The 16,516-nt window shown below is 49.8% G+C and overlaps 1 protein-coding gene across 2 annotated transcripts in view; it reads right to left on the bottom strand.

The window, feature by feature from the left end:
• The window catches only part of Myh9 (myosin heavy chain 9), a 93,528-nt gene extending 81,332 nt beyond the window's left edge, over positions 1–12,196 (bottom strand). Inside the window, exon 1 of one of the 2 annotated variants that reach the window (XM_004650270.3) lies at positions 12,038–12,196. The gene's annotated coding sequence lies outside the window, so the exon portion shown is untranslated. Of the gene's footprint in view, positions 1–1,413; positions 1,537–12,037 lie in introns of those variants that run through there. The other variant, XM_045153102.1, reaches the window with a different exon arrangement.
• Between the last annotated feature and the right edge of the window lie 4,320 nt (positions 12,197–16,516).

The following is a 16,516-nucleotide window of genomic DNA, read 5'->3' on the forward strand; positions in this document are numbered from 1 at the left end:
GACAACTGTTGGCTGGCTCCTTTATTAAATGATGTTCTCCTTTATTAAATGATGTATCTCCAAAACTGAGCATGGTGACACATCTGTAATCTTAGCACTCAGAAGGAAAAGGCAAGATCAGAAATCCAAGGTCATCCTCAGCTACACAGCCAATTCAAAGCCGGCTTAAGTTATATGAGACCCTTAAACAAAATTTTGTCTCAAACAAAAAGTAATTAAAAACAACAAAAAAGCTGGGCATGGTGGCATACACCTTTAGTCTCAGCACTTGGAAGGCAGAGGTAGGAGGATCACCATGGGTTGAAGACCACCCTGAGACGCCATAGTGAATTCCAGGTTTGCCTAAGCTAGAATGAGACGCTACCTCAAAAAAGAAATTTTTTTAAGATATATCCCCAAAACCTAGAACAATCTCTAGTATACATACAGCCAGCATTCAATACATATCTAATGAACATACAAACCGGATGAGCTAGGCGTGGTGACTCACGGCCTTTAATCCCAGCACTCGGGAGGCAGAGGTAGGAAGATCACCGTGATCAAGGACACCCTGAGTCTACATAGTGAATTCCAGGTCAGCCTGAGCTAGAGTGAGACCCTACCTCGAAAAACCAAACACTGAAAAACAAAATGAAACAAAAACAGGATGAAATGGTATTTAAACTCAGCTCCTGCAACTGAACTCACCCCATTCTAATTCCTCCTTCCACTTTCTCGCTATTCCTTGTACTCATCTCTCCCACCTCCAAGATTACACAGAAAATAATTTAAAATAATAGAAATCTAGGGATAAGCTTTGGCCTGTGAGTACCAAACTGCAGTGTAAACAGGAAACAGATTAAAAAAAGACCCACAAAGAAACCCCCCCCCCTTAACCAGCAAGGAGCATGATAACCTAACCAAGTTCTGGAACCCTCCAGTTTACATATTATTCTCATTACTAACATCAAATCACTGGGTGAAAATGAAGTTAGGCTATGGCTTAGTTGTTACTGAGTGTGTTTGGGGGGGGGAGGGGGATACTGAAAATCACAACAAACCTGAGGCCCAAGAGGCCTGGGCCTGAGGCAACTTGGAGCCCCATGCCAGAGTGGGCGCAAGGAGGTCAGCAAGGCCGATGCCAGGTCCTGCGGCATGTATGAGGCCCGCCACAGCCCCTTCTTTCCCCCAGAGGGGCAGGTGGCAGCAAGCTTTTGGCTCCCTCCCAAGCTGCAAGCTGCCTCTCCCACCCTCTTAAGAGGAAGATTTAAGACCGTCTTGGGTTGCAGCAGAGGCGAGGGGGGAGGACAAGGATGGGGGGAGTACAGAGAGGAAAGAACAGGTCCGCAAGGAAGCCATTTCTCTGTAATCAAAGGACACATCAGGACAGGAGGCCTGTGGTTTAGCTTCCAGCCGCCGCTGCACCCAACCCACCTTCTCCCTGACGCCCAGCGAACACCTCCTCACTCACGACCAGTCATGGGGCTACTCAAAAGCAGCCACTGGGATTCTGAAGCTTCCTTTTTACAACAAAACCAAATTGTTGCAACTTATTGCTCCAACTCTTACATCTGAGAGAGGCTGAGCCCCAGTAGAGGCCCAGTCACCTGGCAGTGGCATTAGGGTGTCTCCAGGCTCCACCCCCATCACTTACCCTCCCAGCAAGGGCTGCCCTGTGGACTTTGGCACCCTCACCTCCTCCAGATGGGTTTTCTGGCCCAGGTCTTATAAACTGAAGAAATACACACAGGAAATGGGTAGGGCTGAGAGACAGCAGGTGGAAGACATTCCTCCAGAGTCTAGAAAGTTTTCCCAGCTCCTGGTCCCTAAGCTTCCTCACCACTAATGACTGACAAGGTAGCTTTACCAGTTTCCCATCCACCACTCTGTTAGGCACTCATGGCAGCTGCTCCATCTCATCAGCAAACAGGCCACCCCATGTCTCCAGCCCCGTGACACAGAGGAAAGTGGCATGAGTCCTCAGGGGCTCAGGCACCTGCACTGTCATCACCTCTGCTGAGTGATCACAATGCTTTTTAAGTGCTTTTTTTTAATATATATATTTTTTAAATTTTTTTTGTTCATTTTTATTTATTTATTTGAGAGTGACAGAGAAAGAGGCACATAGGGAGAGAGAGAGAGAATGGGCACACCAGGGCTTCCCGCCACTGCAAACAAACTCCAGACGCGTGCGCCCCCTTGTGCATCTGGCTAATGTGGGTCCTGGGGAATCGAGCCTCGAACCGGGGTCCTTCGGCTTCACAGGCAAGCGCTTAACCGCTAAGCCATCTCTCCAGCCCTTTAAGTGCTTCTTAAGAGTAAATAAAACCCATGGAACTTTCTGCAATGTAAATAATGATTCTTCCCCTCTGGTGGACTGTAACATGGCCATTAAAATAACCATTGTAAGGCTGGAGAGATGGCTTAGTAGTTAAGGCACTTGCCTACAAAGCCAAAGGACTCAGGTTCAATTCCCAAGACCCTCGTAAGGTAGATGCACAAGTTGGCGCATGTGTCTGGAGTTCGTATGCTGTGGCTAGAGGCCCTGGTGCACCCATTCTCTCTATCTGCCTTTCTCTCTCTCTCTCTCAAATAAATAAATGAAACACTTAAAAATAAATAGTTTAAAAGATGAAATACCCATGGTAGGAAACTTCGGACTATATTATATTATAGTGCTACAGTTACTTATACTGTATTATAGTATTATAGCCTCATTCTGTTCATGTCCTGCAAAGTGTGTGCGTGTATTGGAAGAGAACCCAGAAAAATGCAAACAGTGGACGGGGTGAGGGACAAAATTTGTTTCTTGCCAGCTTTATTATATTTTTATTATGAACAACCCAGACTCAATTTTTCTAACTTTGAAAAGGAAATTGAAGCCGGGCGTGGTAGCGCACACCTTTAATCCCAGCACTCGGGAGGCAGAGGTAGGAGGACCGCCGAGAGTTCGAGGCCACCCTGAGACTACATAGTGAATTCCAGGTCAGCCTGGGCCAGTGAGACCCTACCTAGGGGGGTGGGGGAGGGAGGGAATTGAGTCCAACTCAATGGCATCTCCTGATACTCCATGTAACAAATCTCATCTCAAGTCCTCTGATACTGAGTATCTGCCCACCTAACCAAAGGGATCCCAGCATCCAGCCAGAGGTTAACAACCAGGGCCTGGAACCCTGCAAGGGCAATGATGCAGGCCTCCATGGGCTGACTACCATGGGCTCTGAAGGGACTGCGTTCTACCAAGAGAGAGAAGACTTCTCACCAGCCCCAGGTGAGTCACAGGGTTAGTCACCTGGCCAACCTGAATCAGCCCTGAGTAAAGCTCTGCTGTAGCTCAAGTGACTGAGCAAGGTCCCAGCCTTGCTCTCTGGACATGCCGTGCCCTGTCCTGACTTTGCAATCCTCTCAGGTGCCACCTCCTGCAGGCAGCCCTGTGCAGCTCAAGACCTGCTCCCTAGTATGAGCTGCACACCATCTGCTCCTAGAAACAGGGGTGCTTCCCTGATTCCCTCACTTCAATATTCCCAGCCCCTGCCAGGCGTGGTGGCACACACCTTTAATCCCAGCACTTGAGAGGCAGAGGCAGGAGGATCACCATGAGATTGAGGCCACCCTGAGACTACAAAGTGAATTCCAGGTCAGCCTGAGCTAGATTTTATGCATTTTATATGTATACATGTATATATTATGTTTTTCTCCCTATTCTCGGCACCCAGTCTTAGAGGAAGTTCTGAGGAGTGGTTATTGCATGAGGGTCAACGGGTAGACAGGTGAAGGAAGGAATAAAAGGGTTTAGATCACAGACATCAAGAGCGCACTAACACCAGGCCTCACCAGCAGCAGTGAAGCCCCACACTGTCATGGCTCCTTTAATGAACTCCCGGCCACCAGGGAGGGGAAAAAGCACCCACAGTGAAGGGTGCCTGCAAGGCCACACTGGGGCTAGGGCTGTGCCCCGAGTTTGAATCTCAGCAAAGCAGCCTCATCAGCAAAATGTGATATGCTTCTGCCTCGTGGGAGTAAGTGGAGAACTCATTAGCAGGAGGCCCGGTGTATAGACGTGCTCCATGAAATTTAACTGTTACTCCAAGCAGAGCTGGGACTGGACCCAGACGTCCTGATGCCCTCTCCCTTCCTCGCCATCCTCCTCCACCCACACACCACCCTTCACCCCCAGGTAATTTCAGCCTGCAGGAACCAGGCTCAAGATGCTAAGAAGTCTCCAGCCGCTCAGATAGCATGGGCCAACCTCCACATGCTGCCCCCCCATCAGAGGAGGCCTCCTTCGTAACAGGGACTGGCTCTTGAGTCTCCATCTCCAGTGAAGCCCAGAGGGACTGGCACAGTGCAGAGAACACACCACCACCTGGCTCTGAAATAATACACTTACACACACAGCTGGACGTAGCTCGGTGGTAGTGTGTGTACTAAGCAAGCGTGGTAGACGGGGAATGACGCAGCCAGGCACCAGGCTGAGGGGAAGAGGTTGGAGAAAAGGGAACCTGCTTTTGACCTCCCAGTCCAGCGAGCTCTAGGATCCCTCCACTTCGGCCCAGTTAGATTAAGTCCCACTGGCCGGTTCTTCATGCTTATCAGACAGGAAGCTGCCTTCTCCAGCCCAGTGACTTCACGTAAAACATAGGAAACTCTGTGGCTTTTGAACGTGGACAACTCTAAAGAAAGATGCCTCTACTGTTTTGTAATTTTTCTTTTTTAAATGCTTTAACCAGCCTAGATCATACAATATTGTACGGGAGTAAGGGTATACGAGGCGCAGGTCTCCCAGCACTACCTACCTCAGCATTGATGCCCTGTTCCTGCCCACTGGGGCTTCCTTTGCATTACCTTAGTCAACACCACACCTTGTTAGCAAGGGGCAGCTTTGCTGGACAGATCTAAAATCCTTAAAACTTGAATATGTATTTCCTATCATCTTAGAATAAAAGGTGTTGACATATAATGGTATAAGGGAAAAGGAAAGCGATGAAGACTGGACCATTTAAGTGCAGTTATAGTCTTTAGATATCAGGCAGCCATTACAGATGGGGAAACTGAGGCAAGCAGGAAAAAAGGTCCATCCAATCCCAAAACCCTGCTCCCTCTACCAAAGGCTTTGTACTGAACATACTACACACTAACACAGGATGTTAAGTAAGTTAAAATTACTCCAAGTCCAGACTGACTAAAGGACACCAGTGAGTGTGGCTTTCTGAATAGTCACCCTACTACCTAGCTTACTTCACAGAAAACACTGACCTAAGCTGTGGGAACTTTCAGTACAAGGTTCCCAACCAACTGGAAGTTCAGAGAAACCCAAACACCTCCCCCATTCTGTAACCTAATCACTATCCCCACTCCTACCCCCCAAAAAAGGACAAGATGAAGGGAGTGAAGGAAGATTTCTGAGGGAAGATGAAAGGCGCGAACCTGCCCATGAAAATGAAGAAAGGAACCGTGCTGTTTACGAGCACTTTCTTACATTTGGAGAAAGGCCCCGGGGGTGAAGGAAGCCGGGAGCCAGCTTTCCCACCAACTCACAGTGAGAGCTGGGCAAAGCACTCCCTACATGAAGTAAAAAAATAAATAAAACAGAATAAAATAAATTCTTCATTATACCCCAGATCCCCTTAGCGGAGACATTCTACAAGTCTACTCAAAGTTTAAGTAGGTAGAGAGGGCTCTTGCTGCTATTGATGGCTCTTCTTTTAAGCAGGGCATCATTTTGAATTAGTTAAAAAAAAAAATGCAAGAAAAACCGAGTCAGTGATGTGGCTTGGGGGCAGAGTGCTTGCCTACAGTCATCAAGGATCGACTCCCTGTACGCACACAAAAAATTTCTTTAAAAAAAAAAGTAACAGAAAGAAAAGAAAATCTAAAGAGTCAAATTCCATAAATTACAAATATACTTTTGGGTCAGTGACAATATTGTAAAAGAAAGGAATTGCCAGGCATGGTGGCACACACCTTTAATCCCAGCACCTGGGAGGCAGAGTTAGGAGGATCGCCTTGAGTTCGAGGCCACCCTGAAACTACACAGTGAATTCCAGGTCAGCATGGGCTAGAATGAAACCCTACCTTGAAAAAGAAAAGAAAGGAATTAACCTAGAGCTATCCAGATATATTAAACATACAGAGTGGCGCCCATGGGGACAAGAGGGACCTCCCTGAGAGGCCTCCTTTCCCCTTTACAAAATACCACAAGGTCTCCTGAGAGGCCACAAGGAAGTGACCTGAGTGGGAAAGATCAGCGAACTTCATCTAACAGGCCTCAGCTGCAGCCCAACCTGTCTTGCAGGAAAGCCTCACCCTTCACCCATCTGTGGTGACTTACTTCCAAGAAGGCTCTGCAAGCTCCCTCACAGCTGCAGAAGGCTTCCTAGGCATTCACAAGTGGAATGCAGACAGCCACAGAAGGACTCATCCAAGGCCAGCCAGGAGCCGTCTTCAGCTCACTGCCCAAAGCTGAATCACCCTGGATTGAGGAACTACGTAGAAGGGGGCCTGGTTAACTTCAGCAAAGCCTTCCTCAGTTCCTTTTTAAAGAGAATCGCATCATACCTAAATGAGCAGCTCTCTGTGCACCAAAAAGGGTAGGTGGGGACAAGGGGACACCCAGGGCAGGTACATTCCACATGGGCTCCAGACTTCAACCACCTGTCGGTGTGGTGGCAGGCCTATTTTAGAGCCAGGCTCATTGCATAGGCTGGGGTGTGATTCATTCCTCACGCTGCCGTGCAAGGAGCAGGGCCTGCTAACCACCCCAACAGGCTCTTCCCCAAGCTTGACTGAGCAATGGGCATGTCCAGCAGTTTCTCCAGCGCTCAGACCATCCACTGCTAACAACCCCCTTCCTTGAGAAGGAGGTCAGGGTCTCCCAAGTCACAACACCACTTTAATCAGTCTCAAGACTGGTCCTTTCCACTGTGACTATACACCAAAAAAAAAAAAAAAAAACAGGCCACATGCCTGAGTTAACAACTGAGAAAGAACAGGAAGGACCATGCTGGTGAACACAAGTGAGCATGTTAAAAAATACGGGGCTGAGGTAGGAGGATCACCATCAGTTCAGGCCAGCCTGGGCTACAGAGTGAGTTCCAGGTCAGCCTGGGCTAGCGTGAAACCCTACCACCAAAAAAAAAAAAAAAAAAGCTGGGTGTGAGAAGTAGGAGGATTGCTGGGAGTTGAAGGCCACCCCAAGACTACATAGTGAATTCCAAGTCAGCCTAGGCTAAAGTGAGACCCCACCTTAAAAAAACAAAGCTGGGAAGGGGAACCTAAGTGAAGATCTAGAATGACTAGCCTACTCCTCTGGGGTGGTGGGCTCCCCAGAACAAACGACAACGTAACTGGGAGGCAGACAAGCTGTGGGAACCCTAGTCAAAGGGTTCCCTGAAGTATCTTCCAGAAGCCCACGCAGGCTTTCTATCCTCCCACAACAAAGAGCAGCAACCATCCACCATCTCTAAGGAAGAAAAGGAATGGGTCAGAGTGGACATTCATCTAAGGAATGACTCTACTGATGGGGACTCAGGAGGAAAAAGAAAATGGGACCCAAACTATTTTAAGCACAAAGAGCAAGCCAGTCCATCCTTAAGATCCTTCACCCTAAGCCAGTTACAGTAGCACATGCCTGAATCCTATACGTGTGATTCCAGAGGGCTAAGGCAGGAGGGTGGAAAGTTTGAGGCTAGCCTGAATCTACAAAAAGACCTACAAAAGACCCTGTCTGAAACAGAAAGTGGGGAGCACAAGCAGAGGAGACATCCCAGGTTTTGCACAAATGGATTATACATACTGTGTCTTTTTTTTTTTTTTCTCCCTATCAGCACATATAGATTAGCCTTGTTTCTTTAAGGGCTGCAAGGATTTCCGCCGTACAGCTGTACCATGATTAATGTGACCTTTCTAATGGGCAGCGCACTTGCTTCCGGTCTTCTGCTCTGACAAGGCTACAGTGACTATCCTCAGACATTTCCTTTTGTACATTCAAGTTTATCTGTGGGGTGAATTCCTAGAATGTGGTGGGAAGGACCTGCTCCCACAGATACTGCCAAACTACCTTTTAAACCAAGAGCTGTGCAACGCACACCCGATCAGTAAGGTCCCACGGGGCCTTAGAAGGGGGCACTGGGAGAATTGACTCAGCTTTTGGGCTTCCCAGGCGCTCTTGTGCATGGTCATGGGCGCATGAACTGCTACCACCAGGACTTGTAAGACACATGATGCTCTCTAACAAAACCAGAGCCAGAGCTGGAAGCAAGGTCTCCAGCTACCTAGTCCCATGCTCTTTCCACACCTCCCTGCCTAGCCCACAGGAAACCATGCTTTGGGGGAGAGGGGCGGACAGCCAGTCTGAGCACCTCTGCCCAGTCCAGGGTCCTGCAATGAGTTAGTCACTCAGTACACTCTCATGGCCAACTGTGCCCACAAGCATCAGCAGGGGAGCCTCAAAACCACCGTCTCAGCAGGGCGTGGCGGCACATGGCTTTAATCCCAGCAGAGGTAGGAAGATCTCTTGTGAGTTTGAAACGGCCTGGGACTAGAGTCAGTTTCAGATCAGCCTGGGCAAGAGTGGAACTCTACCTCAAAAATGCCAAAAAACAAAAAACAAAAAAAGGAGGGGGGAGCTGGAGAAATGGCTTAGCAGTTAAGGCACTTGCCTGCAAAGCCAGAGGACCTAGGTTCAACTCCCCAGGACCTCCATAAGCCAAAAGCACAAGGTGATGCATGTGTCCAGAGTTCAATTGCAGTGGCTGGAGGCCCTTGAGCGCCTATGCTCTCTCCCTCTCTCTGCCTCTTCTTTGCGCGCGCGCGCTCTCTCTCTCTCTCTCTCTCTCTCTCAAATAAATAAAAATAAAATCTTTTTAATACCAATAAAAAAGAGCCACTGTCTTCACTTTGGCCTCCCAGTGTAGCCCACAAGCACAGCATGGTAAAACAAGACTGATTGAACTCATCAAATAAATAACACATATGTACCAGGCCCTTTATATAGCTTGTTCCTTTTAGTTCTTGCATCTAACACTGCAGAGTAGGTCTGGTGATTCCCACATTACAGATGAGGAAAGCGAGGCTCAGGAAGGTTATGTAACAAAGCCAGTGAGGCAGGGTCAAGTACTTGAACTCTATCTCCCCCGAGCTCATGTTCCTTCCCTGACCCCGCTCTTCCCAGCTTTAAAAATGAGTCCCAGGGCTCCATGCAGTCGGCTTTCACCAGAGTATCTGCACCCAGGGTCTTGGCACACCAAGGGTTAAAAACTGAGAGGCAATGACTCTCTGGGGCTGTACAAAAGGAAAATGTACTTCCTGCCCTTGCGGGCAGAGATGCTGTCTTATGTTCAGTAAATTAGGACGTTTGTTTAATTAAGAGGACACACAGATTTTGTTATTCTAAATATTTTTGGAACATGGTGCTTGGGAGGAAGCTGTCAAGGGAAGGATTTTTTTTTCCCTCCCCCTCTACTTTAGGTTTTCCTTTCTCCCCCATGCAGGAGAAGGAAAACAACATCCAGCCCCTCCTCTTCTTTTGAAATAAAGATGTCAAGCGGGTAGGGGCTGTGGTAAGTACTTTATTGAAGGATTAGCAAAAAGAGGAAGTGAGAAAGCTCAGGCCAGTCAGGTTTTTTAGCAAAACCCTACCAGGCTACACAACCTGCATTTGTGTGTGTGTGTGTGTGTGTGTGTGTGTGTGTGTGTGGTGTGTGTGTGCGCGCGCTTTTCTTCTTTTAAAGAGCTAACAAATCTTTGTTTTTGTTTTGTTTTGTTTGGGTCAAGAACAGGCAAAAGGTAGGCCGTGATTAAAATTCACCCTTCATCCTACAAGAAAGAAGTTGTCCCGTCTCCAACCCAAAATATAAAAGCCAGAAAGCCAGCATCCCACCCCTCTCTATCCCCTCCTCTCCCTCGCCCTTCTCAGCTGCCCTTCCCCCAGGGCTGGATAACTCCCCAAACAGAACTTGCCAAGGCCAGCTCCAGGGGCACCAGGTTATGCCAGCCTGTGCACTGCTAGGACCTGTGAAGTGTGATAAAGCGGAGTCCTGTGGTGTCACCCCACAGCCATCTGTGGGCACACCGGCTCTCAAATTACATTGAGCAATCCCTCAACGCTTTTAATTACTCCCCAATTACCCATCAGATGACTCTCCACTTTCCTACGCCATGTGCTTGCTGCACTGAGCTCTTCTCCGGGCAGCTTCCCTCCTTGCCCTGGACAGCAAAAGGGCCCCTCAGCCTAAGAATTCCTCAAGTCCTTTGTCTGGGGCTTGTTGGGGACACACATCACAAGCTGCCTTTTGTATCGCAGTCATTCTGCCTCTGGTGCTCCCTGAAGCCCACAAACTTCCCCAGGGCAAAGGCCTCTTCCACGAGGCCTCTGAGATCTCACAGGGTAAGGTGGCTCCCTCTCCTAGTGTGACTCACAGTACCTTTCTGGGGTCCCTGTCATCTCTACCTCACATTAGAGTCATCTACAGATTTGTCAGTTCTCCCCAAGTGTCTGTGGGCAGGGGCCATGTCTTAATTCACACCCACCCATCCCCCCCCACACACACTCATACCACCTGGCAAAGTCCCTGGCACAGAGAAGCCAGTTAAATATTTGCTCAATTACACATCTGTGTGCCCTTCCCCCCATCCCCCCTATAGCAGCCTTCTATATAAACTGACTAGTATTAATGGAGTAATTGTCTAAACAGGCCTTTGAGCAGCCTCTCTCCTTACCAAAAAGGGACTTTAAGCCACCAGGTGAGTTTATGAGCTAGGACTTAAGACAGCAGAGTCAGTAATGGCTACATTGTTACATTGCCCAAAGAGCTTAGACACTTCCTTAGCAACAGTTACTCAACAGTTACTTTGAAATCCAGTTAAACCCAGAAAACAGCTCAATGAACCAAGTCGCGACTGGGCCTCTCCACGGCCCAGAGGAGGGAGCCATCTGTCTCCAAGACCTGGGACTTCCCTGGAACCTTCTCCCTACACCGCTGGGTGGGGCCACGGCCCTCACTCATGCCTCCAACTTTGGGACAGCAGGCAAACTTGTTCTTGAGGATACAGACTCGGCTTCGGTTTGAAAAATGCAGTGGCCTGGGAGGGATGGGGATGGGGATGAAAGGGAGGGGGTGCAATTCGGCCCTGGGCGTGGCTGCAGGGCAGGACCCGGTGAGGACCCTAGCGCAGATAAGTACAGGGGTCTACAAAACTCCGCTTCTGGTGCTAACAAAGATGCGACAGCCAGGCCTGGTACTACTGGCAGGGCCAGCTTCCCCCCACCCCCCACCCCGGGGCACTCGCCCGGGTGTGCCGGCCCAGGGTGCGGTGGAATCAGGTGCATGCCTGGGCGGCCCGACCACGGCCAGCTTTCCCGGGCCTGCCTCCCTCGGGCAGCAGGAGGCAAAGGCTGGATGGGCTGGAAGAAGGGGATGGGTCTTCCCTGACCCGTGACCCCGTCGCCGGCGCCCGGTCCCCCCTCTTGCCCCAGGCTCGCACCGCACCTCTCCCCGCCCCCTCCCGGTCCCGACCGAGGACGGCCGGGCGAACGAGGAAGTGGACAGCGGAGGGCGGAAACCGAGCCGGGCTCAATGTCTGCGGCCGGATCGTCCGATTCTGACTCAGGAGGACGTCCTGACAAACTGCCGAACGGTCTCCGCCTGCTCCGTTACCTCGGTTTGCAAAATGCATGAAAACTTACAAAGGAGCCGCCGGTCCCCGGACCCCCATCCCCGTCGAGGCAGACTCCGGGACACAGCGGCCTGCACGAAGGGGTTAAAAAGTTTGCCTAACTCAGCCCTGGGCAAGGCGAGGCCGAGTTGCCGGTGCCCGGTCCTGGGAATGTGCCCAGGGCTAAGTGGAGAGAATGGCATCCCCGGAAGCGTCTCGGGGACCCGCTGGAGAGGATGCGGTGGACCCCCCCCCCACGCCGCCGCCGCAGCCCCGGAGTCGCAGCCGGCCGCGCCGAGGCCAAGAACCACATTGCCGGATCCAGACGCGGAGCGTCCCGTATCGGGTCCGTCCGCTCGGGCGCCCGGAGCTGGGCTCTCTCCACCGGCTGAGGCTCGCTCACCTGAACCTGGATGTGCCCCGGGGAACAGGCGCTGCTTCTTCCCGGAAGGTTTGCTCGGGCGGCGGCGGGGTGGGGTTGGCCGAGACGGTGGCAGCGGCGGCGGCAGCAGCAGCAGGTCGCGCTCGTTCAGCCTTCGGTGGCCGGCCCAAGGAACCGCGGGGATGTGCGCGCCACACCGCACCCAACTCGGCAGCTCGCGGCCTTCCGCCCCGCCCGTCTCACAGCCGGCGCCGGCTCGGGGAGGGGCGTGGCTCTGAAGAGCGTCCGCCCCCCGATCCCTATTCCGGCCAATCCGGTACTAGTTCAGTCTTAATGGACATTCCTCTTACGCAATGGTAAACCTGGGGGCGGAGCCTCGGAGAACGGAGGGGTGGGGCTCACGGCCCCACCCTCCCCCACCTCCACCCACCCCACCTTCCCCCGCGCTTCCTAGGCGGGAGCCCCTCCTGGTGAGGGGCGGGGACAATGGGCAAGCCCAGGTTACAGGACGATGATTGACAGGGACCGCAGCCAATCAGCAGCACACGAATGCAGGCGCTGAGAGCTCGCCCCCCCCCCCAGCCGCGGGTGGTGGTGCTGCCTGGGCCTGGCCTCGGCCGGGCGGGAACCGACTGAGTAAGGTCTGACACTCCGCCCCGCGAGCTGTTTTCCCTTCGTCCTGTCCTACCAGCAGAACAGATATGGAGTACCATATAAGGGAAAAGTGGTATTTTACATAATTGTGATGGCTGTGGGGGCGGGCATGGCCCCAGCCCTGCATTCCGTGTGGGCGTCCCGAGTTCGAGGTTGGACCCTGTCTGTTTGGAGCCGGCGCGCGGCTGTCTTCCAGCCCCCCCCCCAACCTTGGCTCGGCGGGTCCTTCTATCCCAGCACTTCTCTAAACCGAGCTTTACCTCCGTCTCATTAACTTGCACACATCCTCTCATATTTGTCACTCAGGTTTTTTTTCTTTTTTTTTTTTTTTTTTTTTTTTGGTTGGGGTGAGGTTGAGACAGGAGAATAGCATTTAAGTTTTTTGGTTGGTTTTTTTTTTGGTAGGGTCTCACTGTGACCCAGGCTGACCTGGAATTCACTGTGTATTTACAGGGTGACCTCGAACTCACACGACAATCCTCCTACCTCTGCCTCCCAGATGCTGGGATTAAAGGCGTGCGCCGCCACGCCCGGCCAAAAAGAGGATTTTTTTTTTCATTAAACAATGTATTCTTAGGGTTGCAGAGATGGCTCAGCGGTTAAAGGCACTTGCTTGCAAAGCCTGTGGGCCCTAGTTGAATTCCCCCAGTATCCACATAAAGTCAGATGCACGAAGTAGAATGTGCCTTTGGAGTTGGTTTGTAGTGGCAAGAAGCCCTGGAACACACACACACACACACACACACACACACACGCACATGCACACACGCACACACACACACAGTAAATAAAATACAATTAACTGGGTTTGCATTTGCAGTAACCAGCTAGCTGTCCACACACTGTTTACTGCCCTGATTGTAGGCACCACACTCAACACATGCTTAACTCGTATACTTGAACTCATTTCCATGTTGCATCTGTTGGTCGTGTGTGTGTGTGTGTGTGTGTGTGTGTGTGTGTGTGTGTGTTTTCCTGTGAGGATTACACAGTACATCAATGAGCACTTTAGGAGGCAAATTCACATCATAAGTCTCCTTTTAGAATATTGTTGATATCATGATGAGAATGAACTTCCCAAATGAGCTTCAGAAATTAAATTTTAAAAAAATTCTAAAGGCAAAAGAAAGCTGGACACCACGATTTTGTAACCCACGTGACAAATATGTGCTATCAGTTATATGTAAAGCAAGTTAGAAAATGCTCATATACTCCAAAATAAAAAGGCCCCAAAACAACCAGGGGTGGTAGTGCATACCAGGATGCAGGAGGCTGAGGTAGGAGGAGTTCAAGGCCAGCCTGGACTAGCACAGGCTACCACCTCAAATAAACAAACAGTTCAAAAGTGTGAAATAGGGCTGGAGAGATGGCTTAGCGGTTAAGCGCTTGCCTGTGAAGCCTAAGGATCCCGGTTCAAGGCTCAATTCCCCAGGACCCATGTTAGCCAGATGCACAAGGGGTCGCACGCATCTCGGGTTCATTTGCAGTGGCTGGAAGCCCTGGTGTGCCCATTCTCTCTCTTTCTTTCTCTCCCTCCTCCTCTCTGTCTCTTTCAAAGAAATAAGTAAAAATTTAAAAAAATTAAAAGTGTGAAATAGATATAACCAATAATTATATAAAAATTGATCTCCAGGGCTGGAGAGATGGCTTAGCGGTTAAACACTTGCCTGTGAAGCCTAAGGACCCCGGTTCGAGGCTCGGTTCCCCAGGTCTCACGTTAGCCAGATGCACAAGGGGGCGCACGCATCTGGAGTTCGTTTGCAGAGGCTGGAAGCCCTGGCGTGCCCATTCTCTCTCCCTCAATCTGTCCTTCTCTCTGTGTCTGTCACTCTCAAATAAATAAATAAATAAAAATTTTAAAAAAAAATTGATCTTCAGGACTGGAGGGATGGCTTAGCAGTTAAAGTATTTGCCTGCAAAGCCCAAGGAGCCAGGTTCAATTCCCCAGGACCCACGTTAGCCAGATGCACAAGGGGGCGCACACATCTGGAGTTCGTTTGCAGTGACTAGAGGCCCTGGCGTGCCCATTCTCTCTCTCTCTCCCTCCCTCTTTCTCTGTCAAATAAATAAATAAATAAAAATATTAAATAAAAATTGATCTTTGGTTCGCTGGAAAAGTAGCAGTGGTAGAGCATTTGCATAGAATGTGCAAGGTTCTGGGAAAGGCGAAAGAAAGGGGAAAAAAAGTCTTCACTAAGAAAAAACAGACTGGGCCTGGGCATGGTGGCAAAAACTTTTAATCCCAACACCTGGGAAGAAGAGGTAGGAGGATCACCGTGAGTTGGAGGCCACCCTGAGACTCCATAGTGAATTCCAGGTCAGCCTGAGCTAGAGGGAGACCCTCAGAAGGAGGGCAAGAAGGAAGGGAAGGAGGGAGGGAGAAGAAAGGAAAGAAAGAAGGAAGGAAGAGAAGGAGGGAGGGAGGACAAAAAGAAAAGAAAAGGCAGCTTGCCGGGCGTGGTGGCGCACGCCTTTAATCCCAGCACTCGGGAGGCAGAGGTAGGAGGATCTCCGTGAGTTCAAGGCCACCCTGAGACTACAGAGTTAATTCCAGGTCAGCCTGGACCAGAGTGAGCCCCTACCTCGAAAAACCAAAAATTAAAAAAAATAAAAAAAAAAAGAAAAGGCAGCAGACTGGGCGTGAGGAGTAGCTCAATGGTAGAGAGCTTGCCAGTACATATGCAAAGGTGTTCTACATCCTTAGTTACTACTGAATACAAAGGAAAACTGTGAGGAAGGCTGGGCATGGTGGCACACACCATTAACTTAGCACTTCGGAGGCTGAGGCAAGAGGAATCACTGCAAATCTGAGCCCATCTGGGATACATAATGAGACTCTGTCTCAAACCTGTCCCTCCACGCACAAAAAACTAAAAAAGATAAAATAAAATGTGGTGAGATGCCAGTATTCTCCAGATGGCTTACTAAAATGAAAATTAAAATGCCAAGTGCTAGCAAGGCTGGGGAGTCAGCAGAACTCCTAAACTGTGTGCAGGAGTGTTCAGACAGTAACCGCTTTGAGAAAGTGTATGAGCTGCATGTGGTAGTGCACACCAATAATCCCAGCACTTGGGAGGGAGAAACAGGAGGATCACCATGAGTTCAAGGCCATCCTGAGAGACTACATAGTGAATTCCAGGTCAGCCTGAGCTAGAGTGAGACCCTACCTCGAAAACCCCAAAAATAAACATAAAATAATAATAATTTAAAAAAAAAAGAAGGGGAGGCTAACTGGGAGGCTCAGTGGGTAAAAGCATTTGCCATGAGTTTGAAGCTAGCCTGGAACTACAGAGTGAGTTCTAGGTCAGCCTGGGCTAGAGTGAGACCCTGTCTAGGTAAAAAAGATAGTTAAAGCCGGGCGTGGTGGTGCACGCCTTTAATCCCAGCACTCAGGAGGCAGAGGTAGGAGGATTGCCATGAGTTCAAGGCCACCCTGAGATGACAGATTTAATTCCATGTCAGCCTGGACCAGAGTGAGACTCTACCTTGAAAAACCAAAAAAAAAAAAGATAGTTAAAATTGTAAAATTTGCTGGGCGTGGTGACACATGCCTTTAATCCCAGTACTCAGGAGGCAGACGTAGGAGGATCACCATGAGCTTGAGGCCACCCTGAGACTACAGAGTGAATTCCAGGTCACCCTGAGCTAAAGCGAGACCCTACCTCGAAAAACAAAAAAAAAAAAAAAAAAAAAAAAGTCACCATGAAGTCCTCTGTTCTGTATGATAACGAAAACTAATAAAACTAATATAAAGTATAAAATATGTGTGTCATAAATTTACAATTTTTTCTTGATTTTTCGAGGTAGGGTCTATATAGTTAAATCTAGATTCTTCAAATGAAGATA

Source organism: Jaculus jaculus, chromosome 6 (assembly GCF_020740685.1).
Source record: "Jaculus jaculus isolate mJacJac1 chromosome 6, mJacJac1.mat.Y.cur, whole genome shotgun sequence".
Taxonomy (NCBI): Eukaryota; Metazoa; Chordata; class Mammalia; order Rodentia; family Dipodidae; genus Jaculus; species Jaculus jaculus.